We start from the raw sequence: 22,038 nt of genomic DNA on the forward strand, positions 1-22,038 counted from the left end.
GCTGACAGAAGGAAATGGGATTTGTAACTTGAAAACTTATTTTCTATATAAATAAAGCCCCACCCAACTAGAATGTCTCACTATCCATTCATTTTACTAGTTTTTTCTCAAGGCAAGTTTTTAATATGTAGTTTTCTTTTCCTCCCATCCCCAATATATTTATTTCATTAAAATGTCCCAATTACATTACTATATTAAAATATATTAACATTTATATATATTTGTTATATTAAAAATATATACTTAAAAAATTTGAGCTCCAAATTCTCTCCCTCCTTCCCACCCCTCCCCTCTCCTTGAGAAGGTAAATAATTTGATATCAATTATACAATACATATTTTTATATTGAATTCTTATACATATAGTCTCTTCTACTTATCTTAATCAAAAGTGATGTATAAAAGGCTTTTTGAATCCATTTCCCTCCCTTTCTTCCCTTCTTTTCCATACCTCTTCTCTCTCTCCCACACCATCCCAATATTCTTCTAAGATTAGTGTGTGGCCCATGTTAAGGAAATTGCAACTGAGTGGCCAGGAAGGGGGTCTGGAAATGCTGATCACTTTTGGTTCTAGTGCTGTTAATTCTTTGGGTGGTCCTGAACAAGGGATATTAACCTCACCTTTATTTTCCCCATCTGTAAAATGGGACTGAAAAAAAAACCACTCTACAAATGGCACATGATGCTTCAAGAAGAAAAATGCTCAGTGCAAAATATTTTAATTCCTTGTTGCTTTCTAGTAGCCCGATTAGCTTCACAAAGCCCATCTGCCTGGATTAATGGATTAAGTGTGCAGAATCTATTATCTTCAAGGATGACATAGCTCCTCTGATGCTGATCTGTTTTCCCAAGCCAAAGAACCATAACATGCCAAGACAAAGCCCTGGAACCACATTAAAGAGAGCATCTATTAGTTTTAAGTGTCTGACGGGGTTTGGTTACTTCATTTTCTCAAGAGGAATATTTCAGATGTTACCCCAAAAACTTAAACCATGGAAGTTGATTTTCCAGCTAAGCTTTGAGAAAAACGACCTCCTGGGGGATGAGTAACCTGTGGGAGGGTATATTGCAATGGGGTAGTATGATCACTAGATTTCACTGGTCTTTGTGCAAAGTGTATCTTAGCAATAAGTTACTCTGACTCTGGTGTGAGCCTGGCTCCCATCGCTTCCCTCCTCCCCAGCGCAATCTGGATATTCATAGCTCTCCTGGGCTCAGGAACAAGGACTAAAATGGAAAGTCAGTTGATCTTCCACTGAGGTCAACTTTATTCTTAGTACCTTATGGAGACTGGACTAGTCTGTTAACAGAGGGCTGCAGCTTGAGCTTGTTTTTAGTAAACAGACAGCTGTATGGTGTTAGGCTGCAGAGAGCTAACACTTCTTTCTTCAGCACCAAAGGACTATTCCAGAGAAAAAAAAATATGTATTTATAATAATCTAGAAATTGGCTGCCAAAAGCCTGGCTCTTACGTATCCTTTCCAGCCCTTCTAGTGTCTCTGAAAACCACTGCAAAAAAGGCTTTGCCTTTGATATATGAACCACACTGTATCTTTGAATTGGCTGACATTGCTACCTTGCTTTTCAACATTCCTCAAATTACTTTCTTCAAAAGTGATACTTTTAGAAGCTCAGTGTTGGACGTGTCTGCCTGTATTACTACTGGGAGTGACATTTAAAATAAAATTTAAAAAAAGATAATGATGATGATGATGATGATCCCAAACTTGGCATGCTCACAGCTATTTAGGGTATGTGGAGAGTACTGGTGAATATGCCACTCACAGTCCATCTGTAATATTTATTAATGGAAAGGTCCCAGATTTTAGCGACAAGAGGGGGACCATTACCTGTCAATTCAAAGATTATTTTATAGACAAACCTTTACATACATTCAACTCAACCTTCACGTATAAAATTATGTTGTTGATGGTTCTTACGTTTAAAGATATCTACAATTCTCTGCTTATGGTTTAATGTCAAGCAAATGAAGGTCTAAACTGAGGAAGGAGTGGGGGGAGGTCAGAGAGAAATACACTAAAATCAGGTAATAATTTCTGTGGACTCAAATCTACATTCTAATAAAATGTAGACTTCTTGAGGACAGGAATTGTTTGTGATTTTTGGCATCCCTAGCACAGTGTCAGGAAAGTTGTTGTTCAGTTGTGTCTGATTCTTTGTGACTCCATTTGTGGTTTTCTTGGCAGAGATACTGGAGTAGTTTGCTATTTTCTTCTCCAGATCATCTGACAGATGAGGAAACTGAGACAAAGAAGGTGAAGTGAATTGCTCAAGGTCACAGTTAGTATGTATCTGAGGCTGAATTTGAATTCAGGAAGATGAGTCTTTTTCATTCCAAGCCCAGGGCTCTATCCACTGTTCCACCAAACTGTCTTGTTAATATTGAGCAGTATATGATTAATCAAATTTGGATTGATTGATTAGTAGGTGTTTACCTTGCCTAGCTTGGCTCCAACCTGTCTTTCCAGACTTATTATAAGTTACTCTCCCTCAAATAATCTGTGATCCAACCAAAATGGCTTTTTTCTTCTTCTGTCTGCAGTCACTGGGCTAGCCCAGGCTGGCCAGTGTCTAAGCATGAATCACACTGCCTCTTCATCTTAGAATTTCCACTTTTCTTCAAAGCTCAGCCCAGGAACTACCTTCTATGGGAAGACTTTTCTGATTCTCCCTAGGTTCCAGTTTCTTCTTCCCTTTAATTATGAGGTGTTTATTTCTTATCTATTTTGTTTTTATGATGTATATGTACTTTGTCTTCCATTAGAATGCAAACCTACTAAGAGAAAGTCCTGTTTCATTTTTGTCTGTTTCCTATATCTAGTGTAGTGTCTCACATCCAGGGCCATCTTCAGTCAATCTGATGTATATCTGGCCACTGGACCCAGTGACTCTGGAGGAGAAGGGGAGGTTGGGCACTTAGCACAGCACCCCCTCACTCAAATCCAATTCAAGCCTGTCATGGCATCACTTTCCTGATGTCATGGTCTTCTTTGAAAATGAAGGACAAATATCATCATGGGCATAATGAATGCCTGTTGACAGATTGCTTTGATGAACTGAACTACTGAATTTGGGGGGGGGAGGAGATGCAATAGAAGCAGGCATAAGATGAGATGGAACAAGACCTGAAGGGCAACTAGTAGGTAGCACTGCTTGAACCTTCAGACTTTGATGAAGATGGCTCCAGAAGGGAACAGAGAATTAGTCAGTACTTGAGAGGAGGCTTTTTAAAATCTGTGTCAGGAGGTTTGATGCTTAGTGACTGAGACCCTAGTCTCTAGGAATCATCTGGGTATGCTAGTCAAATCCAGGTCTTGCCTACCAGGGAAATTTCCTGGTTTTGAGGAGTTAAATGGAGTCACAAATAGGTATCAGGGAATATATATCTCATTGATACAACCCATATTAGATAACTACCATTTAGCTCTAATTTATTTATTTATTTATTCATTTATATAAATTTATTCATGCAGTAATAAGCATTTGGTGCACACCTACTGTGTGCAAAGCACAGATCTAATTAGTATTTAGAATACAAGGAAATGCTGGATAAAAACAGGAAATCAGCTACTTTAGCTTTCCAGTTGTTTCAGTGGATAAAATTGCTCCTGTAACTGTCAACACTGTATACACCATAAGTCAGGTTTTTATTATATAATAACTCAAAATGAGAAATGAGGGTATAGGAACAGGCTAGGACTAAAGTAGGATAAAAGGAGAAACTGTTCACTTGACATGTGTTCTGAAAACTGAAAATAAAGGCTAATATTGGATAGAGGCACACACGTTCTAGGGAGTTGAGAGGAAGCATCTTTCGTGATTTCAGGTTCCATAAGGATATACTATCCTCCCCCAGATCTCTAACATACACTCTTGTGGAGACATTAGAGAGAGAAAACTAATGGTGATGATATCCTATCTTTGAAATCTACCCTTTGCCCACCACTAATATAACAATTCTTCTATTTATATCACAGATCAATCTTGGACTCCAATAGACCCAACCGCAACCCCAAACCATTTTTAGACTATTATCTATGGAATTAGAACTAAACATGCCACAGTACCCCGAATAGAAAAAAGAATTTCAGGACAAAAATACTTTCCTGAGACCAGTGTCTCTGGTTTTAAGAAAATTTAGTTCATCTGTGTAATTATCTTAAGCAAATCTGGCCCTGATAGATAAATAAAGCATTTATTCAATGATGACTATTGCCAGACATAGTGTATTCTAAGTTCTGAGGATAAACTACAAGCCAAATCTTGTCCTTAAGGAGTTTGTATTCTAGTCAGGAGAGACAATTTGTGGGAAAAAAAGGAAATGGGAGAGGGGGAAGGAAGGATATCCCTAGTTGGGACAAATCCAAAGGAAAGAAGGAGGACAAAGAGGCAGAGGAGGAGGAAGAAGAAAAAGAAAAAAAGACAGAGGAGGAGGAAGAAGAAGAAGGAAGGGAAAGGGAGAGGGAGGGAGAGAGAGAGAAAGATCGGCTATCAATGAGGTGAAACATGGCTATGTCCTTCCTAAAATGGAAGTTCCAAGGAGAGAGTCACAATGAGGAGAGAAGTGCCTTGAACTCAAGAGGTAGGGTTTAAGTTCAAGTCTTCCTGACTCCAAGGCTAGATGTCTACATCACATTTCTTCTTTGAAAATTATGATATTGAAAATATAAAAATATAAAAATAGGGCTTAAGAAAACTTTATTGAGAGTGACCTCCATTTCTCTATTTCTTTACCACCAGACACTGATTAATCATTTACTGAATGCAAGGGATTGTGTTAAACTTGAAGGATGGTTTAATGGGGGACAGGGCAAATGGATGGTTAGAAAGTATTAAAAAGGTAAAAAAGATTCCTTCCCTGCCCTCAAGGAATTTACAGTTTAGTAGATTTAGAAGATTACTAAATGAATTTAATAGATAATTCATATGGAAGATAAATCAAGAAATATGATAAAAGGCAATAATCTCTGATTTCAAGAACTTACAAAATAGTAAAGCATTGAAGATAGCAGATAATTACTTCACAAAGAAAAGAGACTGTGGGTATGAAATATTTTATATATATATATATATATGTATATATAAATTCAATGATAGTTTGGTTGTTTAATTTGACTAGACTTTTCTTCCCTTTCTTTTTTTTTTAAATCTTTTTTCCCTCTGCCTTGGAGGAAAGGAGGGGAGATGTTAGGAAATGAAGGTGATGTGAAAATAAAAGAAATCAATCTTTTATGGGAAAAAGAAAATATGTTGTTCAGTTATTGTCTAGGCATTTATATGGTTGCACTGATAAAAAATATTTTTAGGAAAAAAGATTGCTTTTATTTGCAATATTTATCTTTGTTAAAACCAAATACACCATGGTAGGACTAATTTCAATGAGAGAAAAGGAGAATCTCACAGGATTGGAAGACTCTTCTATGATCCACAAATCCAACCCATTTCTGACTGAGACTCTCCCCTGTAACATCAAGAACTAGTCATCCAGCCTTTGCCTGAAGACTTCCAGTGAGGAGGAATCCACTCCTTCCTCTGAGAGATCACTTCATTTCTGGATGTTTCTTACTGTCTTCTTAGAGGTTAGGATATGATTTCTTAAAAAAGCAAAGGAAGTAGTCTTCATTATTAATTTTTTTAAATTACTTCAGAGGAAAAAAATAAGGATTTAAAAAATATTTTTAAAAATCAAGTGGTTTTTTTTTTTTTTTAGGTTTTTGCAAGGCAATGGGGTTAAGCGGCTTGCCCAAGGCCACACAGCTAGGTAATTATTAAGTGTCTGAGACCCGATTTGAACCCAGGTACTCCTGACTCCAAGGCCAGTGCTTTACCCACTACGCCACCTAGCTGCCCCATCAAGTGATTTTCAATAGCATTAATTATTAAGGTTTTTCTTCTTACATCAAGCAATTGTGGTTCTCCTTCTATTGGTGTTCTCTTGGGTTAAACACAAACCAGCCTTATTCCTTCCATTCTTTAACCTTTCATATACTTGAAGACAGCTAATTCAGTGACACCCACAAAGAAGAGAAACCTCTGATATTCAAAAGGAAATTACCATTTTCATTAGAATAAATTGGAGCAGACTTCAGAATCATCAAATTGCCCTCCCTTCCCAGCTGAAATACTTATTACAATAATCCACTGTCACAAGATCTGTGTTCTCTGTTTGGAAAATAAACATCATGGAGCTGCCTCAACATTTCAGACACAGCTGGTGGCCTTTGTGTGAGTCGAGGCGTTTGAGACTTTATTTTTCCTTTGGGAAAATAAGGTGACAAATAGTAATCCACATGGGTTTATCAAAAACAAATTATCCCAATCTAATAGGCTCTTTCTTGGATAGAATAACAAGCTTTGGAAATTGGAGTCAATTTAGTGTCTGCTGCCCTTAGCAAAATATTTGATCCAATTCTGCATAAGAAGAAAAGTAGGTTATTTCATTACACATTTCCATAATAAATGTGTGAGGTTTTACAAACTACTTCTTAGCTTCTATAAGGAAGTAGCCCAGAGTTTTATGACCTTTCAAAAGAAAGAGTAGATAGAGCTTTGATACTGAAACAACAAGGATCTGTGGTTTCACCAGTGCGGACATCCCTACCACTGACATAGGTAACAATCCCTCTAACTTAATAATGTATCTTTGAATTTGCAGTAACTAAAAAATACGTTTATTAGTGTGGGGGGGCATCCTGTTGATGAGTCTTTCCAAACTGAGCTGGTCATCAAAAAAAGACACAGAACCCTAGACTGAGTAGGTAGAAATATCAAACATAAATCTTGTAACTCCTGACAAGTTACAGTAGCTAAGCATGCTTGGTAATAACTGAGAATTAAATTGTATTAAAATTGCATCCAAAGTACTTTGAGAAACTATCTCCTTGGGTTACCAATCGTCCTTCCTTTATTATTTTTGAAACCAAAGATTCATTAGAGACAAGAACCTGAACAGTATGCATCCCAATTCTTTGGCACAGCCCTTAGAAGAGTCAATGAATAGTCTAAACTTTAGGGACAGTTTAAAGCTCCACCATCTCAGGAGATGAGAGTCCCTATGGACTATTCTTGAGGTATAATGCTGTGGTGTTCTGGCTTTCTCTAGTTTATTGTAAATTGTTCAATACTTCAACAATCTTTACTGATGGGTGACCTTAGCTAAATTTCAAGGTGATATTAAAATGAAAAGCATAGCAAATTGTCAGTTCCATTTTGAGAAAATAGCACTCATCAGATGGTCATTGGGAAAGCTGTGCATTTTGGGAAGAATATATGGTTCACTACAAGAAACCAGATGCAAGGGTGATTCTGGATGTGTGTCTCTGTGTGTTTGTGTATGTGCCCATGAGAAGATGCCACATAATAGCTAGAAGGCAAGTTTTGGGGTTAGGAAGGCAAGGAGGGACCCAAGTCCTCTCTCTGACACATTCCAGTTGTGTGACCTTGGTAAGTTAGTCTCTATGACTGTTAAGTTACAGATTGGGAATTCCTTATTGTTTATTCATTTTTTTGGTTCATGACCCCATCTGAGGTTTTCTTGGCAAAGATACAGGAGTGGCTTACCATTTCCTTCTCCAACTCATTTTACAGGTGAGGAAACTGAGGCAAGCTGAGTAAAATGACTTGTCCAGGGGCACACAACTGGTGTCTGAGACCAGTTTTGAACTTGGGAAGATAAATGAGTCTTCCTGATTCCAGACCCAATACTCCATGGCACCACCTATCTGGTGAAAGTGTAGAGCATTCCCAACACTAGTGAAATTACTATACTGATAGGAAGGCATATTTCTTCCATTCTGATGAGAAGAGGGGTTATGTATCTAGACCTCTTTTTTTCTCTGTTGTTTCCTCAAAAAGTAGATGGAAGGTAGAGGCAGCTAGGTGGTGCAGTGGATAGAATACTGGCTTTGGAGTCAGGAGGACCTGAGTTCAAATCCAGCCTCAGACATTTAATACTTCCTTAGCTGTGTGACCTTGGGCAAGTTTAACCCTATTGCCTTACAAAGATGGATGGAAGAGATGGGAAGAAATGGAGATGGAGTGGGGGAGTGGGTGGGAGAAGGAACAAGAAAGAAGTAGCATGGCCTAGGGGACCCAGAGCTGGTTTTGATGCCTAAAAGACCTGTCTTCAGGTCCCATTTCCAACATATACTGGCTGAATAACTTTTAGTAGGTCTCTCAATATTTTCTTCCTTAATCCTTAATACAAGAGACAGAAGAAGCATAGATCTCCACTGGGATAAAGGGTTTCTGGGGCAGCTAGGTGACATAGTGGATAGAGCACTGGCCCTGGAGTCAGAAGAACCTGAGCTCAAATCTGCACCCAAACACTTAAAAATTACCTAGCTGTGTGACCTCATAATAAAATCATAGATCCAGTGTCTCTGTGTGTGTTTGTATGTACAAAATATTTGTATTTATACACACGTATTTATATATACATATATTTATATACACATTAACTATATATTAAAGAATAGATATTCTACAGCAAGGGCATTTATTTTCAACTATCATATACATACACACACCACACTCACACACATATGTATATGTGACATATATGGAACATATACGGATACCACACACATGTATCGTGTATGCATCATATAAGTGTGATACACATATATAATGTTATTATGTTATATGCATATATTATATATGTATATATAAAATGACTATATGTCATAATGCATTATCTCATCTAGCTCACATATATGCATATATTATATACACATAGCTCACAATGTAATGAACACATATTACACAATATCCATGCATATGACATATCTCTAATGTATCACAATGCACATACTATGATGTACACCTATCTTATAACTCACATATATATAATATGCATATATCACATCAATAGCTCACATTTTGACACATATGATATATCTCATAATACATATCACACATACACATATGGAAAAAAAGTTCTTGGTGAGAATATTAAGGAATTCTACTTATTGTTCTAAGATAGGCAAACTAAAACCAGATGACCACTGGCAAAGAAGGGGAAAAAGTGAGTCTAAGATACAGATTAGAATATACTGAAAACAAACTCTTGGAGAGCAATTTCATGGAAATTTAGATACAAAGGAATGGGAGGCTCATGTAACTTAAACAGATTTTCATGCCAAGAAATAATAACCGAGTTTTTGTGAATATCAAATGGTTTATAAATTAATAAATAAGACACTTTAAAAATTAAAAAAAGGAAATTCCCAGTTCCACATTTTATTTATTAAAAGTTACTTGTTGATTCTAAGAAAAGAATTGTGCACCTAATTTACTTCTTATAACAACAGTTGTTCTCCACTGCTCCTTGTCTTTTCTCCCTCATCCCACACCTTGTGTTGATTTTGAAGACAAATAAATAACATGTTAACAATAAATAACATATGTTGACCAGGATTAAAAAAAATAAACAAAAGGAAAAAAGGCAGAACAAGGCCAAAAGAAATGGGAGGGGGTGGGAGGGGGGAAAACTGAGAGCAGACTCAAGAAAAATAAAGTTTGCAGAGGCAGCTTAAGCCAGATTTTTACCCCCAGACGCTTTATTGACACCTCTGGGGCTCTGGGGGTAAAAGAGATGCTACATTTATGACCAGCGATTTTTTAAGGATAGAATCTTCCCCTTCCATCCTCTGCACATATCTTCTCTGAAGTAGCAATGGGGAATGTGTCCTAGTTGAAACTTTGCATGCAAGGGAGGCATTTAAAACCCTGGTGCATGTTTTCCTCCCCTTCTCTGTCTCTCTGTGTCTCTGCTATCTCTGTTGCTCTGCCTCTCTGAGTTTGTCGTCTCTGTCTCTGTCTCTGTCTCTGTCTCTCTGTCTCTCTGTCTCTCTCTGTCTCTCTCTCTCACACACAAACACACGGACCTAGATTTTCTGCATGAGAAACAGACTCATGCTATGATGTCAGAGAATAAATCAATGACAAAGCTGGGGATTTATGTGCCCAGGTTGCTATCCTCAAGTAGTCCTTTCCCTGTACCTCTTTAGTTTTACCTAGGAGCTTTCAAAAGCCCCACCATCAACATTGCCTGACCATTTCCAGCTGCTGAGTTTATTAGACTAAATTTCTAGGTCAAGGATAATTTTCAATGAAGAATTAGGACTTCTCTACACCATTAAACCAGTTGGACCTCATAACCAACATGATTATAGGATTCCATTCTATACAATTTGGGCTGTACATACTTGTTCACATTCAATTCATATCCATTATCTTTATCTCACATTTAGATATTCCTAGGGTACTAAGGATGGAATCTTTAAAAAAAACAAATCAAAAAGAATATTAAAAAAATTAAAGAATCAATGCCCATTATATCATATCACATACTAAAAAGTAAGATGAGGAACCCTCCTCAAGGAACCCTAATGTTAAACTGGATAGACCATGTCAATAATGATCTTTTCCCTCATTGTCTTATTCATTTCATGTATTGTTGAGTATTATAATTATCTAGGATTTTTTTAATCTACTGAACTGTAGATTAGTATGCAAGGGGAGCATTCAAATAACTGGAATGACTGAAATTATACAAGTCGTCTTAAAAGTCTTAGTGTGATTTTTTAAGCTTAAAAATTTGTATATAATAGCAATATTTATGTCATTTTAAGCTTTGGAAAATGTTTTACAGATGTCATCTCACTTGATCATCACAACAACCCTGTGCGGTTGATGTCATTTTTATTTCCATTTTACAGATGAGAAAATTGAGGCTGGGAGAGGTTACATGACTAAGGTAATGTCACAGTTGTCTGAAGCACCATGTGAACCCATTTTCCCAACTCGTACAATGCTTTATTCATTGTTCCACCTGCTGCCTCTATTGAAATAATTATCAAAAACCAAATAAGTCTTCCCCCCCAAAACAACAATAGTCAAAGACCCCAAATTAAGAACCCCTACTCTAAAGGGAGTCATATTTCATTTAAGTAAAACTGTACAAAAATGTATTAATGCCTGAATAAATTCCATGTTAGGAATTAAAAGTGACAGAAAATTTAGATAATAATACAGTCTTCATTCTTTTTTTTACTGTATAGTAGATAAAAAAAATCCTAGATAATTATAATACTCAACAATACATGAAATAAATAGGATAATGAAAGAAAAGGTCATTATGGACGGGAGACAAGGAGAGACTTCAGTGGACAAATAGGAGGAGAAGGGCATTTCAGAAACAAGAATCAAGCAGTCTAACAAAGGTTTATAGAAATGAGAAAATGAAGAGTTTTGGACGATGTGGCAGAGACATTAATTAGTCCTGAGAACAGAGGACATGGAGTAAAATATGAAGCTAGAAAGGGGAAAAAGTAATGAGATTGAGAGGGCTTTGAGTCAGATTCTGGAAGGCCCTGAATGCCATACAATGGGCTTTATTTCAGAACATAAGAATAGCATGAGCAGATCAATACATAAACAATCTTGCTATGGCAGTAGTATTTTTTTCTCACTACCAAATTATAAAAAGCAATAACACCAGGTCAGAGAATGATAGAATGTTAGAGTCTTAGAATCCTTAGAAATCAGAAAATAATATATTGCCTTAATTTTATAGAGGAAGAAACTGAGGCTCAGAGAAGTGAATGATTTGCCCAGGTTTGTGCAGACAATTATTTGGTGGCAGAAGCCAGGTCTTTTGACATACAGTCTGGGACTTTCTTCTTGTCCTTCCTATTAAACTGTCTTAAACATGTTTTTATGAAGTCCTTATAAAAAGAAAAAGAAAAAGGAGATCTTTTAAGAGGATTACTTAGCAAGTGATTATAGGAAACATCTTAAGAACACCGAGAAGCATCCTCCCAGAAGGAAGAAAATGAATAATCTGTGTTTGAAGGAAGTAAATATAGTGAGAGGAGATGACAGAAGGGTGGGGCTCAGCAATGAAGAGTCTTGATGAGGAAGATAAATTTATTTAAAAATCCAAAGCAATAAAAATAAGTTAAGTAGAAGGAGAATTGTTCAAGTTGGGCTCAGTCTGGGCAAAAGTAAAACTTTTTAAGCATGGACATGTCAAACCAAACGAAGCAAAGAAAAGCAAGAATCAGGAGGAATCTATCTTAAGATCCCAACTTATGGACCATCAAAGCTTAGGAGACCTATAGGTATTGCAGTGGAATGTACTCATTAAGTGATTGTATAATATATAAGAGGTGGCTAGGATTCAGAAGGGACAGAATGTCTGACCTGGAGACAGAAAGATCATCTTCCAAATTTCCAATCTGAGCTAAAGCATAAACTAGCTGTATGAACCTGGGCAAGTCACTTCAATCTGTTTGCCTCAGTTCTTCATCTGTAAAACAAGCTGGAGAAGGAAATGGAAAAATACTCTAGTATCTTTACCAAGAAAACCCCAAATGGGATCAAGAAAAGTTTGACAAGATTGAAAAATGACTAAACATAAAATATACTTTTCATAGACAGAATTATTAATTTCTTGCACATATATATGTATTTTCCAAATATTCATAGATCCTATTGTGATCTTGCAAATTAATTTAAAAGATTCTATGAATTCATTTAAAAACATTACTAAATTGAATAGCCTGTTATCATATCTTTCTTAATTTGCTTTTTGATATTAAAAAAGGTATGCTCAAGCTCAAAAAGATTGCATGATTCATTCCATTAGGCTAGACTCAAAGTCTATACAATAAAATACAAAAAGCATGAACATGGAATCATGGGTTCTGAATCCTCTGGATCTCAGTTTCCTTATCTGTAAAATATAAATTTGGATGACATGTCTTCTAAGGCCCTTTCTCTTTATAGATCTATGATTTTAGTTCTTGAAGAGGCAGTTAGTCCTGTTTCTCATTTTATTCATGTGGAAATTCAAGGTGGAGACCACACCAACTTCAGGGGAGGCAGCCAACTCTTCAAAATGCCAAGTCCTGATTCATTATGGGCTCCATATGCTTTCGGCCATGCCTGGCCCTGATCCCCCACTAATCCATACTAATTGTGGAGGATAGCCATGGCTTAATTTTCCTTCTCCAGAAATGCAATGGTTCTCCCCCCGATAATACAATAGTTTTTCAATAGCTTTTGAGAAATTATTTTATAGTGAATCAAAAAATGTGGAATTGTTTTGTTCTTTGAGTCGTCAAAACTGAACTGCTTGTGGTCCCAAATATTGTGTCTATGACAGCTTATTGTGGGAAACTCTAGAAGCAGCAAGATAGTAACCCTGAAGAATCTTCAGGGTTACAGTATTTGGAGGAAACATACTGAACTGCTCACTGACTGAACCCTTTGAAGCTTTGGGATGGTATCTCAAACAAGAGCAAGGGTGAGCAAACAGATCCTCACACCCTGCCTTTGGTGGACATCATTTCCCATGTAATTCACTCTTAAAGGAATTTTGATAAGGGGCAGCAGAGTAACTATAAGCTATATTGGGGTTTCATGATTAATCTCTCACAATGTTCAAGAGAACAAATATAACTATGGGCTGCTTGAAGAAAAAATTAAATGTGAAGATTTTGACTGACCATTATATGAGATTCCAGTTTGACCAGCTCACAATCCATTATTTTACGGTGTCATCCTTTCTGTCTAAACCATATACAAGGGTATATGGAGTGAGATGTTGGTCTATATCTAGTTTGTGCCTATTGTTTTTCAGCTTTCCCAGCAGTTTTTTCTTAACATTTTATTTACTTATTTTTCCAATTACATGCAAAGTTAGTTTTCAACAATCATTTTTTGGCAAGTTTTTGAGTTTCACATTTTTCTCCCTTCCTCCTTCCCTCCCCCTCCCCCAACAGAAAAATCCATATTAATCATATTGTGAAAGCAGAATCAAATCGAAACAGAAAAAAAACATTAGGGAGGAAAAAATGAAAAATATAAGATAACTTTTAAAAACTGAAGGTAGTAAGCTTTTATACTCCACAGTTCTTTTCTGGATATGGATGGCATTTTCCATCACAAGTCTTTTAGAATTGTCTTTGATTATTTTGCTGCTGAAATGAACAAGCCCATCAATAATCAATCATCACCCCAGGTTCTTGTTAGTGGGTATAATTTCCAGCAGTTTTTGTGAAACTGTGAATTCTTGACACAATCTTCTACTTTAGAAGCTCTTTCTTTCTCTGCCACTAGTTGTAAATAGGAACCATTTAGATTTAGTTAACTGCCATCTTTTTTTTTTCCTTGCAAGACTATTTCAGCTCATGACCCTAAGTCATGTTCTCTAGTCTGATTTAATGCTCCAGAAAAATCTGTTAATTCTGGATATTAACAGCTTCTTCTCTTCACAAGTAACACAGGGAGGAATAACCCATTCTCCATGTTTTCTGGGATCTTTGGATTGAAGGTGCTTTGTCAGGAAAACTGTTATCATTGCCCCCCAGGCTAATGGTGAGTCAGAGCTCATTTGTCATTCCACAGAGGTAAACCAAGCTCCCTCCTGGGAAATGAGCCTGCTTGTCCAAACTAAAGGATAGAGTCTGGGTGTCAAATGGAAATGGAGTTCTCAGGCTAACTGATCCCATTCAGGGAATATTTGGCATCCAGGGTTTCACTGGTCTTGGCATTCCTAAGGGTCAACCTAATGAATCACAATTCCAGAGAACTGTTTAATCTGCTCTAACTCGCCAAAGAGGCTACTTTTAGAGCAAGGCAAACATATACACCAGGTTATTGCTTAGCATAGTCCTGAGCCAGATTCACTACCATCATTGTAACTGGCATGACCAACTGACAGCAGAGCTTGGGGTAGGGAGAGCTTCCAACGGGTACCTTAAGCCATCATTCATCAATGCAAAATTTGGAAGTACATGTAGGTGGAGAGATTCTTGGGCCACTTCAATCTTTCCAGTATGGAAATGAGTCGGCCTTAGAGAAATGACTTAATATCTTCAAGGTTCCAGAGCCAATTTCTATGTTTTACACTTAGATGGTAGTAGAATGTAAGCTCCTTGAGGGCAGGAACTGCATTTTTGAATTTTGTTTTTCCTTTAGAACTCCAGCACCCAGGGGCGGCTAGGTGGCGCTAATTACCGAGCTGTGTGGCCTTGGGCAAGCCACTTAACCCCATTGCCTTGCAAAAAACCTTAAAAAAAACAAAACAAAACTCCAGCACCCAGCATAACCCCATTATAGGCAAGGGACTTGATATAATAATACTCAGTGATAGCATAGGGTTCTCCTTCCCATCCAAAAATGGATCATGATATTGGGATCATCTCATTAGAAACAATAATAAAATTTAAATTTACATCTATATTTTATTTTTTTAGATGCTTTTTTTTTTTTGCAAGGCAATGGGGGTAAGTGGCTTGCCCAAGGCCACAAAGCTAGGTAATTATTAAGTGTCTGAGACTGGATTTGAACCCAGGTACTCCTGACTCCAGGGCCGGTGCTCTATCCACTGCACCACTTAGCCACGCCTTGTGGCTAGTTTTTAAAACCTTCTAACAGTGCCCTCTGTTTTATTGTTTTTTCTTGCCATATTCAAAAAGAAAAAAATGCATTTTATGTTGTCCATTAGAGATGTTGATATTAAAATGTATGAGGAATAAGGCGTTAGGTTTTATTCATTTTAGTACCAGTTTGTTAGGATAACAAAAATATTTAAAAGAGACTAGTTCCCTTTAAGATAAGGAGATTAATATGCTTGTTGAGTAAAAGGCAAAATGTTTTCCAAGTATTTTATGGTAAATTTTATAGAAAATGAAATGGAATCAATTATCTAGAACAGGGCTATCCAACCTTACTTTTAAAAGTTTTTATTGAAACAAAAGACAATATATTTTGATTTGTCATTTTAGTGAGAGCTCTGCAGTAGCTCAGCTTCATTTACTAAAGTATCCACAGGCAGCCACATAAAATCGGACATATTTTGGACAGCCCTGATCTAGAATATAGATGGTGCAGTGTAGAAGGGGGAAGCTAAGTGGTGTGGTGAATAGGGTGCTTAGCCTGGAAGCAAGAAGACTCATCTTCCTGAATTCAAATCTGGTCTCAGACACTTGCTAGCTGTGTGTATCCCTAAGCAGGTCACTTACTCCAGTTTGCCTCAGTTTCCTCACCTGTAAAATGGCCTGGAGAAGGAAATGTCAAACCACTCTGATATCTTTTCCAGGAAAATGCCAAATGGGTTCAACAAGAATTGGATACAACAACAAAGATGGGGCAGTGGATAGAGTGCTAGCCTTAGAGTCAGGAAAACCTGCATTCATATCTTGACTCAGATATTCCTAAGTTGTGTGATCCTGGGCAAGTGATTTAACCTCTGCCAGCCTCAGTTTCATCACCCCCAAAGGAAGCTGAAAATAATTTTAATTGAGATTAAATATATAATGTGTTTGAAAACCTTAAAGTATGTTATTATTATTAAAAGTCTTGGTCCTTATACAAAGCATTTTTAGAATTAGGCCTCTCACTCATCCTCCACTTTTCCACTCCAGCCATATAACTTTTAGGTCTGGAATGTTTTGTTCCTAGCCATTTATCTGCTGAAATCCTCCTCATCTTTGAAGACCCAGAGCAAATGTTGCTTGCTCTAGGAAGCCTCTCCAGATTTCCCTAGGCAAAGGTGGCTTTTCCTTTCTCCAAACAATGGAAAACACCCTCTTATGCATTTATTAAGGTTAGCATGATATAATGAGTGGAAAAGGCTCTGGATTTGAAGTCAGAAATCTTGTTTCGTATCCTGGTCTGGTGATTTACTGGCAAGAAAATGACTAAGCAATAATTTTGTGAGTCTCAGTTTCCCCATCTGTAAAATTGTAGTAATAATGCTCACACTCCAAAACATCTCCTCCTAAACCCCAAGTTGTGTTATGGAATGATCTTTGAACACAAAAAAATTGCCCTGTGAAGTGAGTTATCATTACTTTCATTCTTTCAGAAATTGTCTTCATCAGGGTGAGCTCTCACTCCATTAATGGGGATGGTAACCCCTCTGTATCTTTGTAAATGGTTTTTGTGAGCTGCTGTGTCACTAACCTGGGGATGAGCCTCTTTGGACTAAGCTCGTGTCCCAATGAGAGGCTTACTATCTATCTCCAGGCCCACACTTGAAGGGTTCTCAATTTCTCAGAGCCTGCCAGAGCTTGTACGTAGTCTTTGAGAAAGGATTTGAGAAAGGATTCTCAGTGAGATAGAGGAAGGAGGGCTTCAGCAGACACTTCTTTGATTCAGTTGGTTTGGAATGCCTCTGGTAAAACAACCTTACCTTCCCCCAGACTTGCCCACTTGGCAAGCCTCTCCTGCCCCACCCTATCCCATTCAAGTCCTTTTGATTAGGATGTATCTTTAATGATAGCCTTCTTAGAATTAAAGTGATTTGTGAATATGGCATATCTCTTCTAGATTGTAAACTTTTCAAGGGGAGGTGTGAATGTCATTCTTTCCAACCTCTCTGCCTCTTACAATTCCCAGCTGACTTCATAGTTCAGCTCAAATCCTCTCTCAGTGCTGATGTCTCTACACTTAATTAAATTTTTAAATTTAAATTAAATTTAAATTATTTTTAAAATATCAAATAAACTCATTATTTTAATTTCATTTTAATATGAAGTATGTACATATTTACTTCCACTGATAGATGGCAAACGGCTGGATGGTGTCATAATGCTGGGCCTGGAGTCAGGAAGATTCATCTTCCTGAGTTCAAATCTGGGTTCAGATACTTCCTAGCTATATGACCCTGGACAAGTCATTTAACCCTGTTTACTTGACCTGGAGAAGGACACCATTATCTCTGCCAAGAAAACCCCAAATGGGGACAACAAGAGTTGGTCAGGACTAAAAACAACCATAAGCTCCTTGAAGGGAGAGCTGGGTCTATTTTGTTTTTGTAAATCATACTATTGGGACAGCTAGGTGACACCAAAATCTGGAGTCAAGAAAACCTGATTTCAAATTGGATTTTCAATAAAAACTAGAAGTGGGACCCTGGGCAAGTCCCTTGACCTCTATTTGCCTCAGTTTCCTCATCTATAAAATGAGCTGGAGAAAGAAATGATAAACCACCTCAATATTTCTGCTGTGAAAAATCCAAATGGGGTCACAAAGAGTTGGACTCAACTGAAACAACTGAACAACAAATTCATATAGAACTTTAAATTTTAAAATTTCTAGACTAAGCTTTCTTTAATAATGTCTTCTTCTACCCTGTACCCAACCCCATTTCAAATTTGGTTGACCAGGAGGCATATTTAATTTTATTCTTTTTAAAAATGCAGTAATTTGTATCATGTCCCATGCATTCAAGTTCCAAGTATCAATTCACTCCTCTGTCACCTCTAACTTTTAGCATACTTTCAGTAAAGTTTTAAACTCATAATATTATCTGATTCTATAAGATAGGTCCTATTCAGGGACATTCTTTTCACTGTGCCAGGAAGGAAACCAGTGTGCCTAGAGTCACAGAACACATAATTGTTGGAAGCAGGATTTTAATCCAGACAGGTCTCTCCAGGGATTTTTTTCCACTACTCCACATTGACTCTGTTCTGCTGTTATTAACATTTTAATGGATTGTCTGTAAAAAATATGCAAAACAGTACTGTTCTAGCAAAAATATTTGGAGAGGTTTTGGTACTCTCTACTTAAAACATTCCTTTGCAAGTGGAAATTTAGTGGTATATAGAAAAAAAGGGAGGGGGTTCCTGTAAGAATGAACTGCAAAACAAAAAAATGGCCACTGTAGGATCCTAATTACAGAGCACTATTTCAGTCCATACTCAAGAGTTCCGAACCTTTTGCCATATGCTCAGCTAATATAATTCAAACTGTGATTTTTGAGACGTAGTGTGAAATACCAAAGGCCTGAAAGATGAATTATTTTAAAGTCCTTGTATTAGTCACATACTTGAGTAAATCCTGAGATGTACTCCCAGAGGAAATGTATACCCCAAAGAGGATGGGGGGGGGGATGGCAGTCGGTTCAAGCTGGGGGGGAGAGAGAAATGAATCATGTCAGTGAATAGAAAATGGCAGAGACTCTTGTGGGGGGGGGGTGTGGAGAGATGATTACTAAATGGAGACAGACAACCATAAAGTAGACATTTTCAGGCAAGTGTCCACTAATCTGTTTTTACCAAAAATTTCAACTTAGAATGTCACTTCTTGACATAAAATATCTTAGCCACAAAATGACATTTAAAAGAACAAATCCTTAAAAGTGAACACCAGCAATTCAAAATGAATTGCCTATGGATAAGTAACTGAAAAGAAATACAGAGAACAGAAACATTTTAAGATGATCTTTTGGAAAGTAGTGGAGCAACAAATTAGAATTTCACTTGGAAATCTAAAAACAAATCAATATATAATGTTGATTTTCCCTTTTCAGGTCCAATGACACTTAAAGAAAGGAGAAGTCACACAGAAGTATTATGTAGATAGAGTCATATTTTAATTTGTTGAAATGGCCTGGGACTAGCAAGAAAGGATTCTTTCAGAAAGAAACCTCATGTAGTTAGGGTTGGAATATTGAAGTGGTTCTGGCATCCCTAACTTTGATTTCCCAGGAAAATAACAAGCAATCCCTTAGAAAGGATGCTCTTGGTAAGGCGCGTGCATATGGTTCATTTGTCTTGCATCTAAAAATTAGAACAAGCTCCTAATCAACACTTGTTAATTTGAAACAAAAAGAATTCTCTCTTTCATTGAAAGCAGATTTCACTTAAAAAAAAAAGAAAGAAAGAAAGAAAAAAAAAAAGAGGCAGCCCTCTCCAAGGTCATATGCTCTGAGCTTTGGCAGAGTTCAAAAAAACCTTTAGTCCAACTTGCTTATGTTCAGCTGTGTTTACTTAGACTTAACTTGACAAAGTCTGCCTCTGATTATACATAGCAGTCATCTGCCCACAGATAAATAGATATTACACAAACTTTTGGAGGGAGTGACATTTGGCTACCATAATTTTTGGAATAATTTACTATGCACCCTCAACTTAAGACACCAAAATGATTCATAAGATGTTTTTTGAGATCCAAACATAAATATTTCCATTTAGCCGAGTGAGCGATCTTTATGACCTTTATGGATCTGGGGTGTCTTACCAACAAATAAATGGTAGTTGGGTAGCATTAGAGTAGTTGGGTTAGAATAGATGGTTTAGGGACAGTATTTCTTTCAGTTTTTTTCAATCACCTGCATGACTATCATGGTTTCAAGGAATTTTCATTAAAAAAAATTTCACTTAAAGAATTAAATTTCCCAATGACTTTAGCCACAAGCCAACAGGAAAAAAAATAATTAAAAAGGTTGTAGAAGAAGAGAATTAACTCAGTTATTTCCAGAGACCATGTTTCTGAGTGATATTTACTCCATCAGTAGAAAGCAAGACTTGGGGTTTGGCCTTGATAGCTTAAACATTAAGAATAAGAATTTTCTTTTTGGAATTTGGGGAACCACTCTGGCTAGAATGGGGCTGTGCCTGATTTCCGGAGAGCCATTTCTGGCCTATTCTGGTTACTTTTCTGGCTGTTATATTTACACAATGAAAAATGGACATGCTCTGTCTGCTCCTCTGGACCGTGGAGTCAATACAAAGTCAGTTTACTGTTTGTTCTGGAAGTATTATATTCCTTCTTCTCCTCTTGGTTACTCATTTGAATTTATAAATCTGGGACTCCTGTACATAAAAGCACCCTCCCACTGAATCAACCATCTTCCCTTTGCTGCCTCCTGGGCTTTATTACAGAATTAGCTTAGGAACCAACCCTTTGAGTTGGGACGGTGGTTTGTCATGGGAGCCTAGATGTCTCTTGGTGCCAGATTCTTCTGTTAGTTCTGGCTCTGTCTTTATGTTGGTTAGTTATTTCTGACTGATTCATATAATGCTTTCTATTTTGGCTTTGATTGTAATTCACTAGCTCCACTATGGATGGGCTAATTCCAGACAAAACATGGCGACCCATTGAACCACCTTCAATTTAGCCAAAGACCCACTAGGTACTAGAGGTACTAGAGGTACTAGACATGTACCTCTTCTTTTTCTAAGCAATGCCTTTTTAAGCATTTTCCTAGAAGGGGTAGCTTACCATAGAAGGGGGGGGGATGCATCTTATTGGCATTTTTGGCCATCGATTGTTTCCTCTCATTATGTTTTGAATCACCAAGAGGACTTCTTGTTGTTTTTTTAATGGAATGCATTTTTAAAACGTGTGTGGCTGTAAGGTCAACAAACAGATTTATACCATGTGGACGAAGTGCATTCTCCTCTTTATCCTAGTCTCTACAGAGAGAATGCATTAAGGCCTCATTAGTTTTTGATGCAAAACTGCATCCAGTCATTCCAGCGGGAGCAAATTCCTCTGAATCGAAGCACAGTCAAAGAAACTGGATCCAGGAAAAATGAGGCGGTTCAGAAAACTCATCAGCAGCCCAGCCACATGACAGAGCCAGAGGCATCTCCAAAGCCACTGATACAGCTGCCCGCCAAACAGAGCAATGCTGCTGCTGCTAGAGGAAAAATACCTTTCACAGCTTGATCCCCAAGTCCTGTGGCTGCCATGCAAACAAGGAAAAGAAGCAGACCCCTCCCATAGGCTAGATTGTCAGTGGCTTCCCCCCAATCCTTACCAGAAATTCTATTTTTCAAGTGAGAAGCCTGCATTTTTTTAAAACTATGGCTATGCTGACCAAAATAATGAACATCTTTGGTCAGGATGAATCATTGACTGCACAATTTAGAGCAAAGGAAAATTAGATTTAGCTTATCTGATGAGCTGGAGTCTATTCAATCGCCCCTCCCTGGACAAAAAAGTGGCCAAGCATTTTACATCTAGATATAGTCTAATTCAGTATGATGGGGGGTTAAGGAAGAGGGAAGACTATATATATTCGCAAGCCATTCTGTGAAACATGGAATTTCACTTGGGAAAATGAAAGTCAATAGTGTATGACTGACCCTTAGGAAGTTTATGGGATTGGTTTGGATAATTCTATGACTGACTCAAATTCATATGGACTTCTCAACTGTAACGAGAGAGAGAGAGAGAGAGAGAGAGAGAGAGAGAGAGAGAGAGAGAGAGA

At 37.4% G+C, this 22,038-nt stretch overlaps 1 protein-coding gene across 1 annotated transcript in view; it reads right to left on the bottom strand.

Moving 5' to 3' along the window:
* MKX (mohawk homeobox) overlaps nt 1-22,038 on the bottom strand; it is a 102,218-nt gene that overhangs the window by 19,331 nt on the left and 60,849 nt on the right. The window lies entirely within an intron of this gene.

The sequence above is a fragment of the Macrotis lagotis genome, chromosome 7 (assembly GCF_037893015.1).
Source record: "Macrotis lagotis isolate mMagLag1 chromosome 7, bilby.v1.9.chrom.fasta, whole genome shotgun sequence".
NCBI classification, from domain to species: domain Eukaryota; kingdom Metazoa; phylum Chordata; class Mammalia; order Peramelemorphia; family Peramelidae; genus Macrotis; species Macrotis lagotis.